The sequence below is a fragment of the Apodemus sylvaticus genome, chromosome 3 (assembly GCF_947179515.1).
Source record: "Apodemus sylvaticus chromosome 3, mApoSyl1.1, whole genome shotgun sequence".
NCBI lineage: Eukaryota > Metazoa > Chordata > Mammalia > Rodentia > Muridae > Apodemus > Apodemus sylvaticus.
Window position 1 is genome coordinate 161785733 of NC_067474.1, and position 24533 is coordinate 161810265.

The window sequence follows — 24533 nt, forward strand, 5'->3', positions numbered from 1 at the left end:
TCACTCCCCTTGAGAGTCTCCGAAGGTGCAAGCAGGGACCAGGTGGTGCAAGTTCTTGAAAAATATTTGCATTGTGTCATGGATAACTCCAGCAAGAGCTTTTGTAAATTCTGTGGGGAAAGGTAAACATATTCATACAATGTTCTCTCTTGTTCCAAGAGCTGCTGGTCAGCATTCATTATCATTAAGTCAGCCATCTCATTGCCCTTATCCAAGATTCCTGGCAGCCTGGAGTGCAATCTTATGTGAGAAAGGAAGCATGGATTAATCCTACTCTTAAGGGTTTCTTGAAGACATCACAAGTACATGTATGGAAATATTCTGATCTTTTCTGTAGGAGAATGATGGAGTTTAAACAACCTATACTGCATATTAGATGACCTAAAATATATTGACTCATTCAGCCTGAAAGAGTTAAAAAATCCCATGGAGCACCAGCAAATGCCCTAATTGTACTGCCAGGGTTCACAAGGGTGTGACTAACATCCTTCAAGCCTGACATCTGTGGTAAAATTCCATATGTTTCTTTCTTGGTATCCAAAGAGATCATAGTGTCACACTAGAACTTGGTAGGTTGTAGGGCTTATTTTAATAGATAAATGGGGAAGGGCCACCATGTACTTAACTTGGGGTAGGTGGTTATCAAGAATCCCTGGAGTCCTACCAGTATTTCTTGAAAACTAAGGGAATCTGTCCATAAAGATTGAGAGTGCTTAAGAGAATAGAGCAGTTTGTCTTATTAGGTTCCCTTTTATAAGTTCTTCGTGCAAATCTATTGCTTTAAGAAGGGGTATGCAACATCATAGGAAGAAGAATAATATCTACCAACCAGAAACCCAGAGCACCCTTGGACTAAGCCATCAATCAAGGGGTTCAGACGTCTCCAGCTGCATCTGTAGCAGAGAATTGCCTTGTCAGGAATCAGTGGGAAGAAAGTTCCTTGGTCCTATGAAGGCTCAATAGATGCCCCAATTTAGGGGAATTGAGGCTGGGGAAGCAGGGGGTTGGGTGGGTAGAGGAACACCTCATAGAAGTAGAGGGAGAGAGGACAGGATAGGGGCTATCCAGGAGGTGGTGACACTGGGACAGGGAAAAACATTTGAAATGTAAATAAAGAACAGGTCCAATATAAAAGAGCAAGTTTAAAGGCAATTTTATATTTGAAGGGTACCTTATATACACCTGCTGTGTGAGCTTGGTGTAGCAACATGAAGGGACCATCTTGCCACTGAGTCCCTAACAGTCCCTCTGTGGTACACATAATTATTGCCAGAGATGGCCTCAAAGGGCTGTCTATTCGGGCTCTTGTCAGACAAGCAGGTCATTATCTTCTGCAGAAGTTTCTGAGTGTCTTGGGTAAAATTCAAGCAACAGCAACGATGTGGAGGAAGAGGAACACTCCTCCACTGCTGGTGTGATGGAAAACTGGTACAACCACTCTGAAAATCAATCTAGTGATTCCTCAGAAAGTTGAAAATAGTTCTACTTGAATACCCAGCTGTAACATTCCTAGGCATATACATAAAAGATGTTCCTCTATATCACAAGGACATATGTTCCATTATGTTCACAGATGCCTTATTTGTGTTAGTCAGAAGGTGGAAACAGCCCAGATGACTTTATGCCAAGGAAAGGATGCAGAAAATGTGGTTCAATTACAAAATGGATACTGCTCAGCTATTAAAATTAGGACATCATGAAATTTGCATGTTAGTGCATGGGACTAGAAAATATCATCCTCTTGAGGAACCCAGTCCCAAACAGACATTCATGGTATGTGCTCACTAGTAACTGGATATTAGCCAGAAAGTTCAGAACACCCATGATACAACTCACAAACCACATGAAGCTTAACAAGAAGGAAGGCCCAACTATGGATACTTAAATTCCACTTAAAGGTGGGGACAAAATGAACACAGGAGGGAGAGGAAGGGAGGGACCTAAATGAAACAGGGGAGCGGAAGGGAAATGGGAGCAAGGTGAGGTATGGAGTCAAGATAGGACAGAGCCCCAGAGTGCCAGGAGAATGAACAGAAATGTGAAACACTGTGGGAGTAAGGGGGGAGGCAAAACTCTAGAAAGTCCCAGACAGGATGAATGTGGGAGGCTCCCAAGATCCAATGAGGATGACCTTAGTAGAAAAGCCCAGCAGTGGATAGATGGAACCTAAATGGAATACCTCCAATAGAGAGACAGGGCCCCCATTTGAGGCATGGGGACACTTGACCATCTTCAAAATTTTTGACCCAGAATTGATCATGTCTAAAGTTAATGCAGTGAAAAAGTGGAGCAGAGAAAAGGCAACCACTGTCAAGCACTACCTGGGATCCATCCCACAGGCAGGCACCAAACCATGAGACTTACTGATGCCATGATGTGCTTTCAGAAAAGAGCTTGGCATGACTCTCCTCTGAGAGGCTCTATCAACATCTGACTGAAGCAGATGCAGATACAGCCAAACATTGGGGTGAAGTCAGGGACCCTCATGGAAGAGTTAGGAAGAAGACCAAAGGGCTGGTTCAGTACACTACATATGTACCAGAAGACTACCTTGACTTCGCTCAGTGGGAAACAATTAGCTTAATTCTATAGAAGCTCAATGCACCAGTGATATGTGATAATAGCAGGGTGTGGTAGGAGTGGGTGGGAGAGCATCCTCTCTGACTCAATGGAAAGGGATTATGCAGTGAAGAATGCATGGAGTGGAGGCCAAAAATGTTTGTTGACATTTGGAATGTAAATGTAAGTAAATGAAATAATTAATTTAAAAATCAATAAAATAAATGAAAGAAAAAAAAAAAAAAACAAGTAGGCTCCAACAGACATATGACCAGTGAAGAAAACTGAAACTTCCTTCTTCCATCAACTATATGCAGGACTTCAGAAGAAGGTATGCCCCATATTACTTGTGTGCACAGCCATGACTTGTTTTGGAATTTGCTCTGTGCTAAGCTGGCCTTGATATCAAAGTGCTGCTTGCCTAACTTTTCCATAATAAATATTATGTACTATCTTGTCTAGGACTATGTATCTCATAGTCAGTATGACTGCAGATCTGGATCAAAAGTGTGTGTCATCTGATGTCAAGATGTGGGTCAGAGACTTGTTTCTTAAAGCCACAGTTCTAGATAACAGGGGTTTCCTCCATATCTGGACTATAATTCATTCCACATGTACACAAGTTGATAGCCAGGAAAAGCCATCACAATGATGTACAATATAAAAAATAAAAAATAAAAACAAAACTGAAAGAAAAACCCTGCATAAACATTTCACTAGATAACAAAAAGTGTGTTTGACAAAATCCTACACCACTTTATATGCAATGTACTGCAAGCCAATATCCAAAATCAAATTAAAAGGAGAGATACTTAAAGCATTTCCACTAAAACCAGGGACAAGGCAAGGCTATCTACTCTCCCCATATCTCTTCAATTTAGTACTAGACTTTCTAGCTCAAGCATTAAGGCAACTAACAGAATCAAGGGGCTATAAATTGGAAAAGAAGAAGTCAACATATTACTATTTTCAGAAGATATGATAATATATATAAGGGAGCCCAAAAATTCTGCCAGAAAACTATAGTTGATAAAACATTTTAGCAAAGTGGCTAGATATGCAATTGACTTGAAGAAATCAGTAATCCTCTTCTACAAAAGCAATAAACAGTTTGAGAAGAAGTTAGGAAAACAGAACCTTTCACAATAGCCTCAAACAAAATGAAAGACCATCATTTACCTCTAACCAAGCAAATGAAAACCTGTATGACAAAAACTTGGGATGATATCAGAAGGTGGAAAGATCTCAATTGCTCATATATGGGTAGAATTAACATGATGAAATTGTCCATATTTCTAAACAGCAATCTACAGATTCAGTGTGATTACCATCAAAATTTCAACACAATTTTTCACAGATCTTGAAAGAAAAATCTCAACTTCGTATGGAACCACCCTCCCCCCACACAGGATAGATAAAATGATCCTGAACAATAAAAGAACTTTTGGGGAGTATCAATATTCATAACATTAAGTAATACTGCAGAATGATAAAAACTTGCTTTCATTGGTATAAAAACAGACAGGTGGAACAATTGAATACAACTGAAGACCCAAAATTAAACCCACACACCTATGGATGCTTGATTTTTGTGAAACAAGTTAAAACCATATAATGGAAACTATCTTCCATGAATGATACTGTTGCAACTGTATGTATTCATGGAGAAGAATGCATATAGAATGATGCTTATCACCCTGCACAATTCTCAAGTCCAAATTGATCAAAGACCTCATTACAAATCCAGACAAACTAAATCTAAAAAAACAAAAAGTCTGAAATAGCCCTGAACATGATGGAACAGGAGACCACTCCCTAAACAGAACACCGATGGCTCAGCAGATAAGAGCACTGACTGCTTTGCCAAAGGTCTCAAGTTCAAATCCCAGCACCCACATGGTGGCTCATAACCATCCCTAAAGAGATCTGACGCCCTCTTCTGATGTCTGAAATCAGCTACAGTATACTTACAATAAAAAATAAATTAATTTAGAAAAAGAAAGTTAAAAGACACCATCTTCAGGATACTTATCAATTAGGAAATGCCTTCAGTAGTTCCACATTCAACGGACAAGGACTTGTGCTTCTACAGGGAATGAGGGGGTACTGGGAAGAGAAGAAGGGATAATATTGGGATCTAATGTGAATAAATAACTTTAATCAAAAAGATACACATGAAGAAATGGAAGACATCCATTTACATAGAAAACAGAAGAATAAAAACATGACAAATGGCCATGCACATACTGCTTTCACCATGAAATGAGGAGTGTCTAAAGAATTCTCCAAAATTCTCTAGAAATAGATTTCTAGATATCTAGAAACATGAATTTTCCTAATTTAACAATACACTACAATTATAAGTCCATAATCACAGTCATGACTGCTAAGAAATATTAGGTGTCAACAAGGGAAGTCAATGTGCCAGAAGTGTTCTTGTACTAATTTAATCCCAGTACTAAGAAGGCAGAATCACACTGGTGCCTCTTGAGAAATTGACTTGTATGAGGTGACTTATGATTGAGACAGGAAAAAGAATCTTATTCAACAAAACAAATCAAAATCAATCAACAGCATTCCACTTCAGTCATGTGTACATAGGGATAATGCACTTCTTTGGATGCAGAAACAAACCCCACAAGTTTCTAATTGTTACTGTATCAGGATTATTTAAAAATCAATATCTATTGTTATATTAATCTGTAGTGCAGTGGCCAATTATCATTATACAGCATCATAATAGTTTGTTTTTTCAGACTCTAAGGTATAAAACTAAGAAATCACTATTGCAGACACATTTCTGATTGCTGTATTCATTTATGACTGTTCATAGATTTCAGATGGAAAAATTAAGATGTAGTGTTTTGTTGCTTGATTAATGTTTATGCAAACATAACTTGAAGACAGCTAAAACTTTTAAAAAAATGACTACTAAATGTCACTGAAGATTCAATGAAAACTCCAGTGGTCCTTAAGAAACTAATATCTAAAAAGCTCCCTGGGAGTATATAATCACCAAGGGTTGAATCTTGACTAGGACAGTGATAAAACAGAAGAGTTAGAAAGAATGGTTGGATGTGAATTATAACAGGTTTGTACCTAACATCAGGGAATATAAAGATGTTTGCAAACAACAATTTTGTCCTCTCAGAATATATTATGTAAATATCCTGGCAAAAAATATGATGAATAAAAAGAATCAATGTTATATATAGTCAACAACTTACCAACACAGTAGACTTTGAGGGTCAATGTTCTTATGAGCAGCAGAGAAAGTGGTCTCAATCATGGCCCAGTTTCTGTCTGTCCTTTAGCCCAGTAACTCCTTTGACCTGGGAGTTTCCAAGGTTTCTTGGATGCAGTTGCTGCCCCTGCATTGTTGACTGAAAATTTTCCCAGGGTCAAAATTGGCAACAACTGCAAATGAAGGGATATTTGCATGGCTGTAAGACCAAAGGCAATGTTATCCTACCCTTGGTCCACACCATGCACTAGAGAATCCTCCTGACAAGGAGAGGCTTCTGATCCCACTCTCTTACTTCAGTCCCTCAATCCCTATTTTGAGTTCTCCTGTTGCAAAATCAGTATCAGCCACAGAAATATGCTTTCCACCTACTACAAATGATTCTCAACCCCAGGCTGAGTACAGCTAAAAAAAAAGATTCTTTCCCTGCAGGTACTGCCATAGTCCTAGTGGGTTTCTAAAAACATAGCCACTGGAAGGTCTTGTAGGAATGTCCATCAGGCTCTTGTAGTGTGGCTCTTACTGTGTATCTTAAAATGGTATTCCACAATAAGTGATTGTACAAATCCAATGAGCCTCAGGTCCCATGGCCTTCAAATGATATGGTTAATTTCCCTGAGCCAATGACTTGCATCTTTCTCATTCTGAGCAAACTTAACTACATATGACTCTAAAAGAAACATCACCTGGACCTATTTTGTGCACCTTCACCACATGTTTGCTGTACCATAGACAATAATTGTGTGTATAATGGTTATAAAATGAAGGCAATCATGTTTCATGAGGGGTAAAACACCTGTAAGATGTGTTCTCTTTATGCACAATTTAAAATTTTTCCATGACAATGGAAATCTCTGCACATTTGGGATAACAATCTTTTAAGTCATCAAGCTGTAGGGACTAGATCCATTGAACATGTGCATAGGAATCATCAGAACTGCCCAGTTGGTTGCAATTTCCAGACTGTTAAGAGTTATTCCAGACACCTAACTTTCAATTGCCTGGTGTTTGGGATTCAACATCCTTGATACAGCAATTGACATAAATTACCTATGATCATTTGAAAGGAAGGATTTCCACTGCTTCTACAACTAGTAAGATTCTACTAACAACAAGGTCCTGTATCAACAAATTCCAATACAGAGAACAATGCAAAATTATCACTTAGTAGTTTCTCACAAGTTAAACATTTTTAAAAACATTTTTTTTAGAGCAAGAAAAAATATGTAGTGATGTGGATTTGTTCATTGTAATATACACCTTTTTCTTCAATACTAATTGTCTGAGCCTTTCTGAACTTAGTGTAAGTATTCTAATATAATGCATTAGCTTGAAGTAAGGACTTTTTCATCTCTTTTCAATACTTCCACTTGTATTTCTAGGATGTTTGGATTTCTAAACTGAGTATGAGCATGTACCTCATCTACCATTCAAAGGACATTTCTTTCAAGATTATAGGTTCATGATATTTGTATGAATGGATTAACATGAATTTAAGATAAAGATAACACCTTAATAGTAATTAGTGACACCAGAGCCATGGATGTACAAAACACATCCTCGATGGCTATTCATGAAAACTATAAACCATGTTACCAATTATTTTTTGGTAGACTTTTCTCTTTTCTTCTATTGAAATCAAAAGAGAGAGGCGGCTTATTACTGAGGCTCATTTTTTAACTTCACCTAGCACTATTATGGCAGTAAGCCTGTGACATGGAACAAAATCTTCCCAGTTTTAGCTAAGAGAAATCAGCATCACGAATACAGGGTTTGAAAATTTTGTAATACTAAAACCTGACATACAATTCAAATTATTTGTATATGGGCAGATTAACATGGTGTCGAACGCATGATTTCTCAGTTCTAAGACCACTGGAAATATATGTATTCAATTTATCTTAGGCCACCCTTGTGACAAAGTCATTCCAGCACCTAAGGGGTTGATACCTACCTATTGAGAATCACTACTATTAAGTTTATTTTATAGGTTTACAAAACACATTCTTGGCTTCAGCATATGATTCATGAGAAACATTTCCAAGAAAAATGCAACATATACTCATCTAAGTAGCTGAAGTGCAAACTAAAAAGAACCACGTCAAACTTGTTGACTCATTCAGCTTTATTTACAGGACAATGGGGAAGAGGTTGTTGACCAGAGCACAAGGAACTTATAAGTCAGTTGTTATACTGAAACATGAAACCAATATTTGATACAAATTATGAATACTGGATACTCAAAGCACATTTCACATCTCTAGGCATACACATAGGATGAAGAACTTGCATTTTTTGTGGCTCAGTTTCTCAAATACACTCTGTCTGAATTTGTTTATTTGACTTTTCTATACGGAATACTGCCAATTTTATTAGGTATTTTTATTAGATATTTTATGTACTACACACTTTAATTAGGTTCACTTTGGAATAGATTTTTTTCTATGTAAAAGAAACTTTTACATAATATTATATTCTTATGGATTCCCCAAGAAATTTTTACACAACATTATATTCTTATAGCTTCCCCACATGTCTTCATCTTGTAATATTTGAGAGTGAAGAAGTAAAAGTTCAAAGAAAGCTTTACTACATAGTCACATTTTCAAAGGTTCTCTCAGCATACATAGTTGCAGTTATCTAAGATCTGAACATTATGAGGATTTCACAAGTTTTGAAGATCATACTAATTCTCTTTTTGAAGCCCCAAGTGTTGCAAAGAATATATACTGAATAAAACATATGCCACATTTTCCCAGCAGAAACACTTTCTTCACACAAAATAATTACATGTTTTCTCTGACCTGAAATGAAGTCAAAGATAGTTCTGTATATATTACATTTGTTAAGATTCTTGCCTGTATATATTCTCTGTTAAATTATAAGAGATAGGCCAAAACCAAAGGATTCATGTCTTCAATACATTTGAAATGTTTTCTCTCCTGTAAGGATACTGTAATGAATTTTAAGATGATATTTCTTCATAAAGGATTCCCTCATTCACTTCACTAATACATTTTCTTCACTGTATGAATTCTCTGATAATTTCTCAGACTGAGGTTGTGGTAATGCATTTGTAACACAATATTTGTAATTTTGGTCTCATGTATGAATTCTCTGATGACTTTTCAGATAGTGTTTTAGGGTGAAGCATTTGTCACATTCACTACATTGTTAGGGTTTCTCTCCTGTATGAATTTTCTGATGACTACTCAAACTGCCTTTATTAGTAAAGCATTTATCACATTCATTACATTTGTAAGGTTTCTCTCTTGTATGAATTCTCTCATGTTTGCTCCGATGTGATTGTTGGGTAAAATATTTGTCACATTCACTGCATTTGAAAGGTTTCTCTCCTGTATGAATTCTCTGATGAATAATAAGTTGGGATTGTAGGACAAACCATTTGTTACATTTACTACATTTATAAGGTTTATCTCTTGTATGATTTTTATGATGACATTTTAGACTGCGTTTATCTGCAAAGCATTTACTACATTCACTACATTTGTAAGGTTTCTCTCCTGTGTGAATTCTCTTATGATGAGTCCAATGGGATAGTTGGGTAAAGCATTTGTCACATTCACTGCATTTGTAAGGTATCACTCCTGTATGAATTCTCTGATGGCTTCTCAGAGTGACTTTTTCAGTAAAGCATTTGTTACATTCAGTGCATGTGTAAGGTTTCTCTCCTGTATGAATTCTCTCATGTTTACTCAGGCTTGATTGTTGTGTAAAGCATTTGTCACATTCACTGCATTTGTAAGGTTTCCCTCCTGTATGAATTCTCTGGTGAATTCTCAGACCACCTTTGTACCTAAAGCATTTGTCACATTCAGTGCATGTGCAAGGTTTCTATCCTGTATGAATTCTCTGATGAATTCTCAGAGTGGATTTTTCAGTAAAGCATTTGTCACATTCACTGCATCTGTGTGATTTTTCTCCTGTATGAATTTTCTGATGACTATTAAAATGATGGTCTTTGTGGGTAAAGCATTTGTCACATTCACTACATTTGTAAAGCTTCTTGCCATTATTGTTTTGTTTCCACATCATTTTATGTTTAGGGAAAAGTCCAGTATCAAATTCTGTATTGTTGTTTTCTTGCTTCCCTATGTGTATTCCTTGATTTACACTAATGAGAGTGCACTCATTTGAGCATGTTACAAAGTCATTATATTTGGAAACTTCTCTGGTTTTCACAGTTTTATGTCTTTTCAGATTTGAGGATTGGAGAGCAATATCTCTATCATTAGTTTTATAAGATATACTTTGGGTGGATTCATTACTCATATTGCTAAGCCCATTATATGTAGAAGACTTCTCTTGTATTTTCACATGATCTTGGACAATGAACTTTCTGCCTTGATCTAAAACCGTCCCATGTTTTCCATATATGAGATGATTTTCTGAAAAAAAAAGTGCAAATAGAGAAGACAGACAGGGATTACTGTCCTGGGGAGAAACAGATTGAATAATGGGTGTTTGTGGACATTTCATGTTAACTAAACCTTCTACAGCATTCACATTCTCTAGAGATGTTTGTCTTTCTTCATAATGATTACATGGTTTCTCAGAAGACCATCAATTCTGATCTACATCAACTGACAGGAAATGATAAAAACCATTCTAAATCTTATTTTAAAAACTGTACCTTGCAGAAGCCATGACAAATAAAATGATTGAACAGTTTTGAGGTTTCACAAATTATATCTATGAACAAATTAGTTCTAATTTTTGACTGTGACTTGATTCACAGTAAAATTGTGCAACTTTGGTCAGCTAAAAATTCATGATATAAAATGAAGCCTCTACATACACTTGTCTCAGCATCCAAAATATTGGATAAAGATCATTCAGTATGAGTACTAAACAGAGACCATATGTCCAAATGTAAATAAATAAGCAAAATCAAAATTTTCCAAAACAACAGCTCTCCATCCACTTAAAAACTTGAGCATTATTTAAAAAATCATAAACAAGGAGATTGTCAGCTTCTCCCAGGACACTGTGGTCTTGGGACCTCCAGAAGGTCTGCAGTATGTAGGGCAACAAGTACAGTCACAACCACAGGGATTCTCAAAGATCCCATTGTTCTCAGGCCCCATCATCTCCCAAAGCCTTTGCTCCCAAAATTCCACTCCTCTTGAGTCAGTACCTTCTGCCTGCTCCAGCTTGACTGCTTCTCTGAATGGACCACAGTCTCAAGGCCTGTAGGACATCCACTGCACACAGGGCAAGGGCAACTGTTCTGCTTCACATAGGACAACAGACCCCATGGTCTGAAGACCTCCCAGGAAAACAACAACATGCAGGGCAACAGTTTCACTGCTCTTCCTAAAACCCAATAGTGTGAAAACATCCCTGGAAATCTGCTGCAGCCATGACAACAAATCAACAGTGGGAGTGTTTGTGGACACACCAGTGTTATTAATAATGAAAAGGATGTTTCTATATAGGGTAAAGCATAAAACTTTCATTGGGGCATTCTCCCAGCTGTGATTTAAATTTGACTATTCAAGCCTATGACCTGCCATGTGCCTAGATCTTTACATCTCTGCCCTGTTCCCATCTATCTGTTCTCCCCTCTGTATCCCCTTAAAATCTCCTCCATGTGCTTTCTCCTCCCTACATCACTTTTTTTATCCAGAAATTGCACCTTCCAATTCTTGCCCAAGAAATTGGATTTCATGGTTTTCTTCTTGTAAGCAATAAGGTGAGAGACATCACCAGAACATCAGTAGTTTGCCTGTAGGCATAGAGGGCTGCCTGCCCTTCAAGTATCTCCTTCAAGTGGAAGGACAAATGTTTACAAATGTAAGACTGGTGATTGGCCATAGAAAAGACAATATCAAGATCCTGCTAGCAATTCCCTACCTTTTTAGCAATCAAAACTTGAAAATACCTAGACACACCTGCATATATGTTTAGGAAATTCACCTCAACCCTTGTGTAGAGACAATGCAGGACACAAGAGGAAATTCAGGTCCACAGATTGTAATGCCACTTTGATGTAAACTAGTCTGGCCTCAAATGAAGAGGAATACACCTGCCCCAATGTTCTGAATGCTGAGATTATGTCAACAATACTTGAATATTTTATGTCAATAGAGTCATTCAATGTAATCACACATTGTATATCTGAAAAACATTGTTTCACTATGTGTCCATTTACATTATCATAACATTAACATCCTAAGAACCACAAACTTCCATAAACTGTATCTTAATCTGTAGAGGGCAAAAATTACTTGAGATCATATATAAGCTCTAGTGTAATCAAGAATGTAAAACCATATGGATTTCTCTTCAATGGAAGAGAGGAAAACTCTTTTCTGACCAGAAGTGAGGGAATTTCTATAGCAAGTAGCTTGGTGACCTGTGGTTGATGTAGTGTGTGTAATAATCACACCTGAAAGTGCAAGAGTATTAAATTTATCTCAGGATGGGCAGTGGTGCTACATGCATTTAATCCCAGCACTTAGGAGGCAGAGGCAGGCAGATTTATGTGTGTGAGGCCAGCCTGTTCTACAGAGTGAGTTCCAGGACAGCCAGGGATACACAGAGAACCCTTATCTGGAAAAAGAAAAAGAAAAATGAAAAAAAAAAAACCAAAGGAAAAAACAAGAATAGAGAACATGCTAGGCATAGGTAAAGACAGAACGAACAAGAGAAAGACAAGGGCAAGCAGATTGAAAAAAAATGCTATAGTTAATTTAAGACCAAACAGAGCAATTCACTGTCTTAGAAAAAAAATCAGATTGAATAAGGCAGCTGGGAGGAGTTTGAGCTGGAACAGCTGAGTTGAACCAGTCAGTTATGAATTAACAAGAGTTGAGAATGAACAAGAAAGGAGAAGCTTAGTCAGGAGGACATTTCAGAGGCTGAAAATACTCTAGGTTTAGAAAAAATTGTTTAGCGGCCAGAGGCTTTCAGGACTAGGACAAAGTAAATAGAGTGAGGCAATAAGTCTCCCAGAAAACCAATACAAGAGTGGAATGAAAGTTACATTTACAGCCTTGTGGAAATTCTAATGCTACTCAGTAAAAAAAAAAAAAAAAAAAAAAAAAAAAAAAAAAAAATTCTAGAATGTAAGAAGAGAAGAGATAAACTTCAGAATACTAAGGAAGACTCCACCAAACAGTACAGAAAAGGTCAACAGTAATTATTGCACTCTAATCAGAAGCAATTCAACACAGTGCATCAGAGAAAAAAACAATTCAAGGACTAAATATCATTTAGACTGGACAAAATATGTGGTTCAGAAAGCAAATGCAGCTTCTGGAGAAAAACAACTCAGCTCAGATCATTCACTGTGTCAACAAATATAGTGGATGGACTCCAGTGGTAACATTCACAGTGTCAAAAACTGCTATGCAGACTGGGCTAGGAAGCAGAGTTATCCATGGCCTGACCCAGATTTTCATCCTGTTACCTACAATCTCAATCTGCCAGGAAAGGCACTGCCAGTGCTATCACAGTGAAAAGACTATCTGTGTGTAATAGAAAAGTTTCTTGTTCAAGCTGAGGCTAGCCCTGCAGGAAATAAAATAGATTAAACTGAGAATCTGGCTAAATACAACAGGTAGGTCACAGGCATTAGAAGGGAATCCACTACTAAGAATTTGCTTCATGTGTAAATTGCCCCTGGAGAACCCTGATGTTGATTTCAGTCTCCCTAAAAGAAACTTTGTTTTCAATCGCTCCTGCTAATTCGGAGCCTCAAATTAAATATTGACATCAATTGACTGCTGACTGTACTGCCTACCATGGGAAATCAGTGTTGTCACATCTAATATATTTCTCACTGGAATTTTTCAGAATCATTAATCAAATAGCATCTGGAGAAATCAAATTCATGTGCTCTTTCTACTGACAGGTGAGCACCAACCCACTGCTTGGTCAATCCTTTTAACATATCTGGATGCTTTGTGAGAGTCTCCTTAGTCTTTCCGACCCAGGGCTCTTAGTTTTGATTTATACTTATACAGATCTGGCTGAGCATAGGGAGACCTGAAAATGGGAAAATATTGTTCAGAAAGAACCTGGAACTTTCCATGGTACAAAAATAAAAGATGCCAACACCAGCCAAAAGGATAAACAAAAGGAAAGAGATGATATTATGAAAATGTCTCATTTTATCAGAAGATTTCAGTTTGCCATATGTGATGTGAGAATCAGTCAAATAGTTAACACACATACAGGTTCCTTTTCCCAGCAACATGGAGGAGGAACAAGGAAGAAGGTAAGAAAAATATTGTGACACACACAGAATCCAGACTGTTGAACTTCTCTAATAAGAGGTCTCTGGGAAATCCACACTGCAGAACTCAACAAACCATGAATGTGCAAAGGCAGAGTGCTTTTCATGAACCACAGAGATATTTTTCTGAAGTAAATAAGCAATCATAATTATTTCGAAGATGCTGTCTAATTTTGTCTTAATCCATAGTAAGTTTTCTCCTTATAAGAATATCTTGGCCTGATATCAGCATTTCACAGCATGCTGTGCAGAACCATGGAAGGATTCAAAGAGATTCAATAGGCTTGACTAACTGAAGAGCCTGTTAACATATCAATGAAGACCTAGTTGAGTAAGTGGCTTCTTTTCCCCTGGCTATCTCTTGGCCTGCCCCTCTAACCTCATGTTCACTTTCAATTTCACACACTCCCCTCCCCCAATCTGCTGGCATGGTTCAGTTTGGCCCCAACCAGTTAACGCTGAATACTTTCTCCCTCAAACAAAAATGCCAAAAAATTAACCTCACCACCAGCCCAAGAACCAGGTATCTTCTTGAATTGCTTCAGGTTGCATGTCTTAGGAAAATAATAAAGTCTCATAGGAAACTACAATGGCCTATAAAACCACCTGTAGCATGTGACCAAAGTCCATGTCTTGGTCAGGATGTAATATTTTATAAAGTTTGCCCACTTGGTGGGATTGGGTTTCCTCTGGTGACACTCAGGGTTAACGGAACCTATAATATATCCTTTCCTCAGCCATACCTTGCTGCAATTCTGTCTTCATTTTAATTCAAACTTAAGGTGTAACATTAATAGATAAGCCTATGAAAACAAATTTCTGAATGCTGTATTTACATCAAAGACTGCTTCTGCCTTAGTGTTAAATTAATGGAGAGTATAACTTTGCTTGGTTAATGTTAATATTTACTCCCATATAATAGTGCTTTATAACAAAAATTTTCTAATTCAATCAAATATGCACTGGTCCCCAATATGACAAGAATCTACAAAGCTCTCTTGGGGTGCCTATTCAGTTAGTTCCCTAGAGAAAGGGAAATCAAATGGCAAATGGAGGAACAGGGGAGTTAAGGATGCATGAAGGAATTTGAATTTGAGGAGCTTTATTAAGACTTTTGCGGACCACACAGCTTGCTCCGGTGACACAGAGCTTAGGTTCCAGTCCTGAGGCCTCTGGCAGGAGCCCTCAGATCTCTCTGCCTCCGGATACAGATCAGCCTGGGCAGCAACGCCACATCTCCAGGTCCTGCAAGAGGCAAGAGGGGCTTCCGGGAGGCCGGCTGGGAGGAGTCAGTGTGCTCTGGTGAATCCAGCGACCCTGGCAGGAGCCTTCAGGTGTCTGCTGCTTCAGGATCTGAACAGCCTGGGCCACAGCACCCTGTCTCTAGGCAGTGCAGGAGGTAAGCTGTACACCAGAGGCCACCTGGGAAGAGGCAGCTTGCATTGGTGAGTCCAGCATTGACAAGACCAACTAACACCAGTGAGAACTATATGGCAAAAGGCAAACACAGGAACGTCACTAACAGAAATCAAGGCAATATGGCAACATCTGAACCCAATTCTCCTTTAACAGCATGTCCTGGATACCCCATCACACCAGTAAAACAAGATTTGGATTTAAAATCACTGGTCATGATGCTGGTACAGGAACACATGAAGGACATACTTAAAGAAATTCAGGAGAAAATGGATCAAAAGTTAGAAGCCCTTGCAAGGGAAACACAAAATCATTGAAAGAAATTCAGGAGAATACAAAAGCCAATAAGGAGGAAATGCAAAAAACACTTAAAGAAATACAGGAGAACTTTGGTCAACAGGTTGAGGTCATGAAAGAGGAAACACAAAAATCTCTTAAAGAATTACAGGAAAGCACAAAGAAGCAAGTGAAGGAGCTAAGCAAAACCATCCAGGATCTAAAATCAGAAGTAGAAACAACTAAGAAAACTCAAAGGGAGACAACTTTGGAGATAGAAAGCCTTGGGAAGAAATCAGGGGACATAGATGCAAATATCAACAACAGAATACAAGAGATAGAAGAAAGAATCTCAGATGCTGAAGAAAATAATAGATGTCCAAAGGAAATGAGGACAACATGAGAAATGAAAATTTCGTTTAATAGGTGCTCATTTAAGTTGATATTTCCTAGAAAAAGAAACCATGTTAAACTATATCTGCCTTTGCATTTCTCTCAGACAACTGTCCTGGAAGATTACATTGTAACACATTATGAAAAAAATTCTCCCTTAAAAAAGAAAAGAATTTATACTGAAGACAAACCCTGTAAAAGTAATCAATGTGATAAAGCCTTTTCACATCACTCTCATCTAAATGTCATGAAAGAATTTAAACTAAAGTGAAATCCTACAAATAAAAGCAGTGTTTTTAGCATCAGGTGCATCTGTGGACAGATAGAAGTGACTTCACAGCCAGCTCCTCCATCCAGTGAGGAGACTCCTCATCTGTAGGCAACAGCACTGCTCCTGCATCTGTTGCCATGGCACCCACCATGGCACCACTTCCCTTTCATTTGCTTCACATGCCTTATGGACTGGATAAAAAAGTCTTCCCCTGTCCCACATCCCCTTCTCTTCTTACATCTCACCCCCTCTCAGTGGCTGCTTCAGGCAATACAACCACGTGAGACCTGAAGCTTGGTATGATATGTCTGCGATTTTGCCTGCCTATTCTAACAGATATGAAGAATCCTTTTCACAGAAATAACATCTCAGAATATATAATAGAATCCATATTGGAAGGAAACTCTATAAGTAAATAGTGTGATAAAGCCTTCAAATGTTGTTAGAGATCAGGAGAAAAGTCATACTGCAGAGAAATCCTGTTCATGTATTCAGTTTGGTAAAATGGCACTTACTGGTACCTTTATACAAGAGTGCAAACTTTAGTGTGTAATGGGTCTGTTAGAGATTTTTGGATATCTCTGAAGGATTAAGATGATGAAAACAAAAACCATCCTGAAGGGAATAAATGTCTATAAAGTATTTGGTGATATCTTTAGGTAACACAGTTACATCCAGTCAATCAAAATAGTTGATTCTGGAGAATAAGAGTATGATAAGTGTCAACAATCTATTCAAATATTATGATCTCACTCTTGATTTTTTTTTTTTTTTTGGCTCTTGCAACTTATATGGAAAAATGCCCTAGGAATTTAATAAAAAAAAGGCAACACATTTGAGTTTCACAATTGTCTTCAATTACATGAAATAACTCATCCAAGTCTGAAGTTTTGTGGGTATGTATCAGAGCTTTTTCTGTTGTGGTGATAAAACAATATGTCTATGGCAACTTATAAAAGTGTTTAATTTCGCTTAGTGTGGAGAGGAACATGGGGTCACCAAGAAGGTGGCATCCCAGCAAATGTCACATATAGCAGCTAAAACAGGAAGCTCAGAGGTGACATCCAAACCTCAAGAATGCCCCGAGACTGCTAACTAGAAATGGTGGATGGATGTAAAACCTCAAGTCCATTCCAAGTGATATATTGCTTCCACCAAGGCAGCCTCTACTAAATCTTACCAAATAATACTACCAACCAGGAAGGATTGACTTTTCTTACTTAAAGCCTACATGAATAATTTTTGTTACATGAACAAATTCATGCTGAAGAAAAATTCTGTAGTTAGGCTTTTAGATGCCTTAACAGGAATGAATGCATTCACAAGGAAATGTAGGAAGGAACTCACCCAAGAGAAAACACTATTAATGTGACATCTTGATAAAAACTTTCAACATCATAATTGTCTTCTGTTTCCTGAAAAACAAAAACAAAAACAAACACTCTTGATTCTTTTCTTTTTCACCATGGTTTTGAATGAAGAATATGGTTAACCATGTTCACTAAAGTGTAGTGAAAGTAATTATCAATTGTTGTTGGAATTTGTATTTTGAAATATTTGTAGTAAATATAAAATTTTAATGTATGTGAGGCAAATCTATGTACAGAACTTTATTAGGACATTGTTATATTACTTCTGTGTATCCTGGTCATTTTCTTACGCATTTTCATTTAGTGATCTGTACTTTTTTTTTTTTGCAATATGTAGAATGGATGCTGATCATCTATGTGGTCCATTGTTTATTAAATATCAAATTGTACATACTCATACTTTTCAAATCATGGTGTTTGTGAAGGGTAGTGTGTGGTTGTTCTTGGTTTTGTTTTTGATATTTTCACAAAATCCCTAGAGAATATGCTTGTTATCCAGCCTGATGTGGATGTCAGTCATTAGGCAAGGCTACAATTGAACTCTTCATTTTCATGTGTCAACCTCCTGAGTACATGTCCAATGGTAGAAGTTGTAGCCCTAACATTTCCTGTTTGTTCAACATATTTAACAATGTTAATGTTAAAATGCATAATAGAAGAGAATATCAGAAATATTAAATACCTCATGTGTCATAGATGTAATGAAGTAGAATAATCAGTGATCAACTGCATATCTCACAATATTGCTCAAATGCTATGACTAGGTGAATATTATCTGATAATCCATGCTTCTTCATTTTGCATTAGTTATCTTTTTGGCACTGCATCTTCAAATAGTGACTTCTAACGGAATTATCTAAAGAGGGTAGATACTGTAATAGCAATAAAATTAATTTGAATGGAAACATTTCTGGTGAGTGTGTGTGTGTGTGTGTGTGTGTGTGTGTGTGTGTGTGTGTGTATGTTTGTGTGTGATATTATTAAAGTGATTTAGGCCATGAAGAATAAGTATAGATTGGAAGATAATTTTTTGCAGTCTACATTGGAATTTTTTAAAAAAGATTTCTTTACTTATTTTATGTATATGAGAACACTATAGTTCTCATCAGACAGACCAGAAGAGGACATCCCATTAGGAATGGTTGCAAACCACATTGTGTTTGTTGGGAATAGAAATTAGGATCTCTGGAAGAGCTGTTAGTGTTCTTAACTACTGAGCCATCTCCAGCCCCTAGACATAATTTTATATATTGATCAAGGTCAGGCTGCTAGCTTTGCACCCTCTAGACATTTCACACTGAACCTTCTCATAGATGCTCAAAAAAGCTTAGGAATTCTATTAGTAAAATACTCTCTTCTTTCTCATTGTAAACATATCGTTTCAAAATGGAGAAAAAACAATTTGAATAATAAATCTTATTTGTAAATGAAAATAATGCACTGCTATCTTTTTTCACATGTGGTAGTTTATACTAAGACTAAACAGTTGTCCCATTCTCAGAAAAACAAATGAATTCCAGAGAATTGTCTCAATGGCTAGAGTTGGCTGATGCTGAGCCTGATGACCTCAGTTCAGTGTCTGTGAGACCCATATTACTGTTACAAACTTTTCTCTTATATTGACACTTGAATGGTGGCGTGTATATATTCACACTCCAGCACATCCACAAATATTTTTTGAACCCAAAAAAGGCCAAATGACATCAATTGAAACAAAACACACCATGGGTTTCATCTCTAAAACTCACACAGTATAGGCAGACAATAGCCGCCAATGAGTGTTTCTCTCACTGCTACATATGCAGCATGGCACAGGTATATATATATATATATATAAAACAGTTCAAACATTTGTAATTTTTTGTTTTTTTTTAATTATTTTATTTATTTTCTATGTATACATTTTTCTGCCTGCAGGTATGCATGCATGGACAGAAGAGGGCAGCAGATCTCAGTACAGATGTTTATGAACCTTCATGTGACTGCTTATCTTAGCTTCTATTAGAGACTACTTGCTTCCATGAGGGCCCAACTTCAACTGCCTGATGGGAAAAGGTGTTCCTTCTGATACTCTGAACACTGGCAGCTCAAGTCACTTCTCCCATATTTGGATTGAAGAGCTAATTAAGGGTAGTGTTATATGGCTATGTGACTCCATATGTTGATTCAGATTTTTTCCAGAAAAATCAACACAACAGTGTCGGCCATATATAAAGTAATCATTTATTAAATACTAAGTACAGACCAAGTGATGGATCTTCATCAGAAAAATGCCTCCAGAATTTGCCAGTTGGAACGGGCCAGACACATAGTCCAAGGGCTTATATAAAAATTAATTAGGTCATGATGTGTTCCCATTAGGCCTGCTTATTTACACAGAACTACAAATCCCAACATTCCAGGGACTAACCTGGTTCCCGGGGATGTGAGCCATACAAGTTAATTTTGGGAATTATATACACAACATCTCCACCTTAATTTCAGGAGGAAGAAGGAGAAATGCCTACTGAGTGCTGTGAGGGGAGCTCAGGAAAGCTCAGAAGAAACAACCAACATGTTGAGCACAGGGCCACTGCCCACAATAGGGAAGAGCAGGCAGCTTGAGACCTGGATATGGTGTGGGTCCTCCCTGGGTCTAGGTGGTAAGTAGAAGACAGATGTGTTCCCTAATGATTTCCCAATGAGGTTTTGTTTTGTTTTGTTTTGTTTTGTTTTGTTTTGTTTTGTTTGTTTGTTTGTTTTACATCTGGTCATTCCCTGGAATTGATGGTGAGCTCTGCAGGGCTGCATGTGCACAGGGCATTTGAAGCAGGTGGTTTTATAGAAAAATGTTTTGATAGGAGGCAAAATTTAGAGAGCAAGACTCCTAGTTTCTTTTACTATCTTCTACAAGTTCTGCTCTTAGCATTTAACATTTAAGAGTAAGATCCTTTTGTAGTTAACTTGGTAAAGGTTGTAAAAGGTATTGTGTTGGGTAACACTCAAAAAATGAGTGTGAGATTCTAGAGTACAATTGATATGTAAAGGATTTAAAGATGCTTAGATAATAGTGAAACTAAGTAGAAAATAGTAGAACAAGGAGTGCCTCTAAAAGACCACACAGATAAGAAGTATGCTAATCAGGCCTGGTAGATATTAGAATGCTGAAATATGCATTTGCTTACCAGAATTGTCCCAAAATTTGGCTCCAACCTATAACAAATGAGACAACCCAGTATTGGTAAAAACCCTGTATTTACACACATCCACTAGGCTATCACCATATCGAAAACCAAGACTCTAAAGAGCTGCTCAAGGGGCAATATAGGGCCACACCCAACATTAGGCCTGCTGTGCCATAATGGTCCAATTTTCTTCTTGAGAAAATCATAGTCTGCCACAAGAGCCAAAGTACACTGTTGTCAACTCTTTCCAAAGGAAAAACACCATCCTGTTGAGGGCTAGCCTGATCAAACCAGGCTTTACATGGGGCCCTCATGTATGGAGAATCACATTCTCAACCCAGGAATGTACTTGGCAGAGCCAGTAACTGCCTGGGGCTTGGGCCTTGGGGGCAATCACTAAGAGCCCAAAGTATTGGCTATAAAATGGAGATCTGTTGCAGGATATTGATCATATAAGGAAACCAGAGATTGTGCTCAGGCCTTATAGCACATGCCTTCAATTCATCTGCCTGGATTGTAGACTTGCTCTTGGTATACAAGGAATGTCAAGTCAGAGTGACTCACCACCTCCTTGAGTTCCATGAAAAAACATGAGATGTTCCTGGCAGTTGGAAAATGGACATAATAGGTGGGGCCAACTGAAAATTATGGGATGGGCTCAGGAAACATGAGCCTTTGCAGAGTCATGATGTTCCTTTTGGATGGGTGGTCCCTCCTTTTGCTTAGACCAGGTGATATAAACCAATAAGCTTAAAGGTCAACATTCCATTACCGTCTTATGCAACCATGTAATGGTAAGGCTTGGAAATCCCACACTAACGTTTTGTTTTTGTGTTTTTGTGTTTTTGTATGTTGTGTGTTGTTGTGATCTGGGCCCAGTTGCATGTTCAGCCTTTTATAAAACTGTTTCTGAGACAAGCTGTCTTGACTCAGGTCATCTTGATGTCAGTCTGTTGTTCTCCAAGACAATAACTTTGATTTTCTCCTGATTAAACTTCCCAGTTTCTTTAGTTATAAGGCAATATGACAACAGAGTTTTAATACTGCACATTTGAATTATGTACTTTTTTACCTGCAACTCTGACCAAGACCGTTAGGAGTAGTGGTAAGAAAGCACAGAATCAAAGACACAGACTCTGGTGTCAAGCAAGTGGCAAAAGCAGACTCATTTATTGCAGTAACTGGGCAAACCTTTATACAGATCCCCAGCATCTCATTGGTTCTCAAGTAGCCAGATGTGAGACTGACTCTTTGTCATTGGCTTGCTCCAGTGCCTGATTCACTATCAAGGGTCTCTAGCATGCTGGCAGATACTTAGTTGGCTCAGGGTAGAAGGTTGAGTCAGGGTCTGCTTGGCTACATTCCTCCTATTTTTCCACCCTTTTCTTTTATTTTGATAGCACAGTGGGAGTCAGAGTTCTTTGCTCTGGCCCCACCCCAGGTGGCCTCCAGTATAATTGACCATGTCTGTCTTACATTGACCTGCCAAGCATGTTCTTACTCTTCATTGACTACCAGCCCTGAACAGACAGCTGTCCCCGAGGGGCATATGGGAGTGTAAGGAGGGAGGCTAAAGACAACACCAGAAAACTTCTATGAGCCAAGCTCTAATCACCTTTCTGGGCAGGACTCAGTCTAGATGTCTAAGAGCCATCAGTAGTTGAAGCACACATGTGCTGATAGAGCATTGCCAAGAGATGAGATGTATATATTATACTTAAGCAGTATAATTATTATTGCTATTATTGCTATCATCATCATCATCATCATCATCATCATCGTTATAGCACAAGATGCTATTGAGGAAGAGCTAAAAAAAAACCTTTTTATGTTGTTCCAAACCTTTATCATGAACCCCATATCAACAGCAAGAACATGTACCCTTGTCTCATTGAGCTAGGATATATACTTTCTCTGAGTAGGAATAAATAGTTTAAAAGTTTCTTTGGCTCAGGTTCCCTTAGTATACTGGAACAGTTTGTTCATGGGCCTGGAAAATATTTTGGGCTTGATAGAATGCAAGGAAAATAGCGTGAATACAGGGATCACAGGCAAGTAGAGACTTATCTTTACCACGTGCCACTTCCTCAGCCAAAAGGTCTAAGGGAGAGGAGACTTCATCTCTGTCTTCCTTTTCCATGGCTGGGTGAAGGTCCGATATTGGGATCCATGCAGGTGTTGTGGATTCCTGTGGAAAAACACAATCATATCCTTTCCCCTGTGTCAGCAAGGGGGCAGGTGACTGCCTTTATGCTGTTAGGGGATCTCTCTGCTGTACCAATGAAAATGGGTATTCCTGAGTAGGAAATCCCAATGTTTATAGGCAGAGCTTAATCCCTGATCATCAAAGCTGAGGAAGTTTAGGTGAAACAAGGCCTCTACCAGGGTCAGGTGGGAGTAACATTGGACTCAGTGAAAGGAGGCCCTGTGTGGGCAGCAGTCCTTGGAATTGGGGGTAATCTCCCTTTTAAGCCTTGGGTCAGACCCTGTGAGCCTAGGGAGGTAGCTTTGAGGCAGGGTATTGCTGGAGTCCAACCACAGGAGGCTACAAATGTGAGGGAGGCTTGTAAGTGTGGGAGAGGTAGGGCAGTAGGGTTGCTGGCACAAAGGTCATGCCATGAGATCTTAGGAGCAGGGAGGCTTGCATTTAGCACCAGGCATTCAGACTCCTTCTCATCACCATCAGAGGAGTCTGCCAAGGCCGAGAGGGCTGGAGGAGAGGCAGTTATTGGCATGTTCACACTCCCCTGCTCCTGACAATGTATATTGTGAGTGGCAATAACTTCCTCTAGGGAGAAACATTTTAGACTACTGATAATGTCAAACCAAATCAGGACAAAAGAGGTAGGGGGAACTATCCTAGAATTCACCATGAATTTATGGGCCTGAAAGAAAACCTTTATCCATACATCAGATTCCCACTTGTTTTCCAAGAGATGCATGGGGCTAGAACTGCTGCCTCAGTCCAGAATGTTTCCAGATCTGAGAACATGAGATTCATAGCCCTGTGGACAAGGAGGAACCTAAGGAATACTATTTGGGGCTTCATGCAATGGGAGGGAAAGCAACTGAATGCAAATTGAGACAGATTTAAATTAACAAGAAAGGGAGATTTTGAGGAAGGAGGAAAGTGTGTGTTGTACTCAGGTGTCTTATGCTTAGTGGTGGACTTCTGTGGTTGTTAGGCCACTGCTGTATGCCCACATGGTGGCTCCGGTGGAGGAAGGTCATGAGTCAGGGGATGGCATTCCTAGTTTCTACTTCCTGAATGGTAGGTCCTTACATAGAATTGGATCATGTACTCTTGTGATTTCATGTGAACCGTCTCCCCATTTTAATTGTTCACATAAAGGCTACAGTCACTGACTGGACAGTGGAAGGGAAAGGTGGGTCTGGAGCATTTAGAAAGGGAGAAGGGAGGAAGGAGGAGTGGCATGCAAGGAGACAGAGGAGACAGAGGAAGGAAAAAAAAAGGAAGTAGAAGGAAGATGGAGAAGAACCATGTGGCCTGGAGAAGCTGCAGCAGTAAGGGATCTGATAGCTGGGGAACAGAGTAGTGTAGTGGTAAATCTGCCCA

General features: G+C 38.4%; 1 protein-coding gene and 1 pseudogene across 1 annotated transcript in view; both read right to left on the reverse strand.

Moving 5' to 3' along the window:
- LOC127679741 (zinc finger protein 501-like) lies at window positions 1–23691 on the reverse strand (annotated as a pseudogene).
- Window positions 1–24533, reverse strand: part of LOC127681622 (zinc finger protein 665-like) — a 384770-nt gene that overhangs the window by 298398 nt on the left and 61839 nt on the right.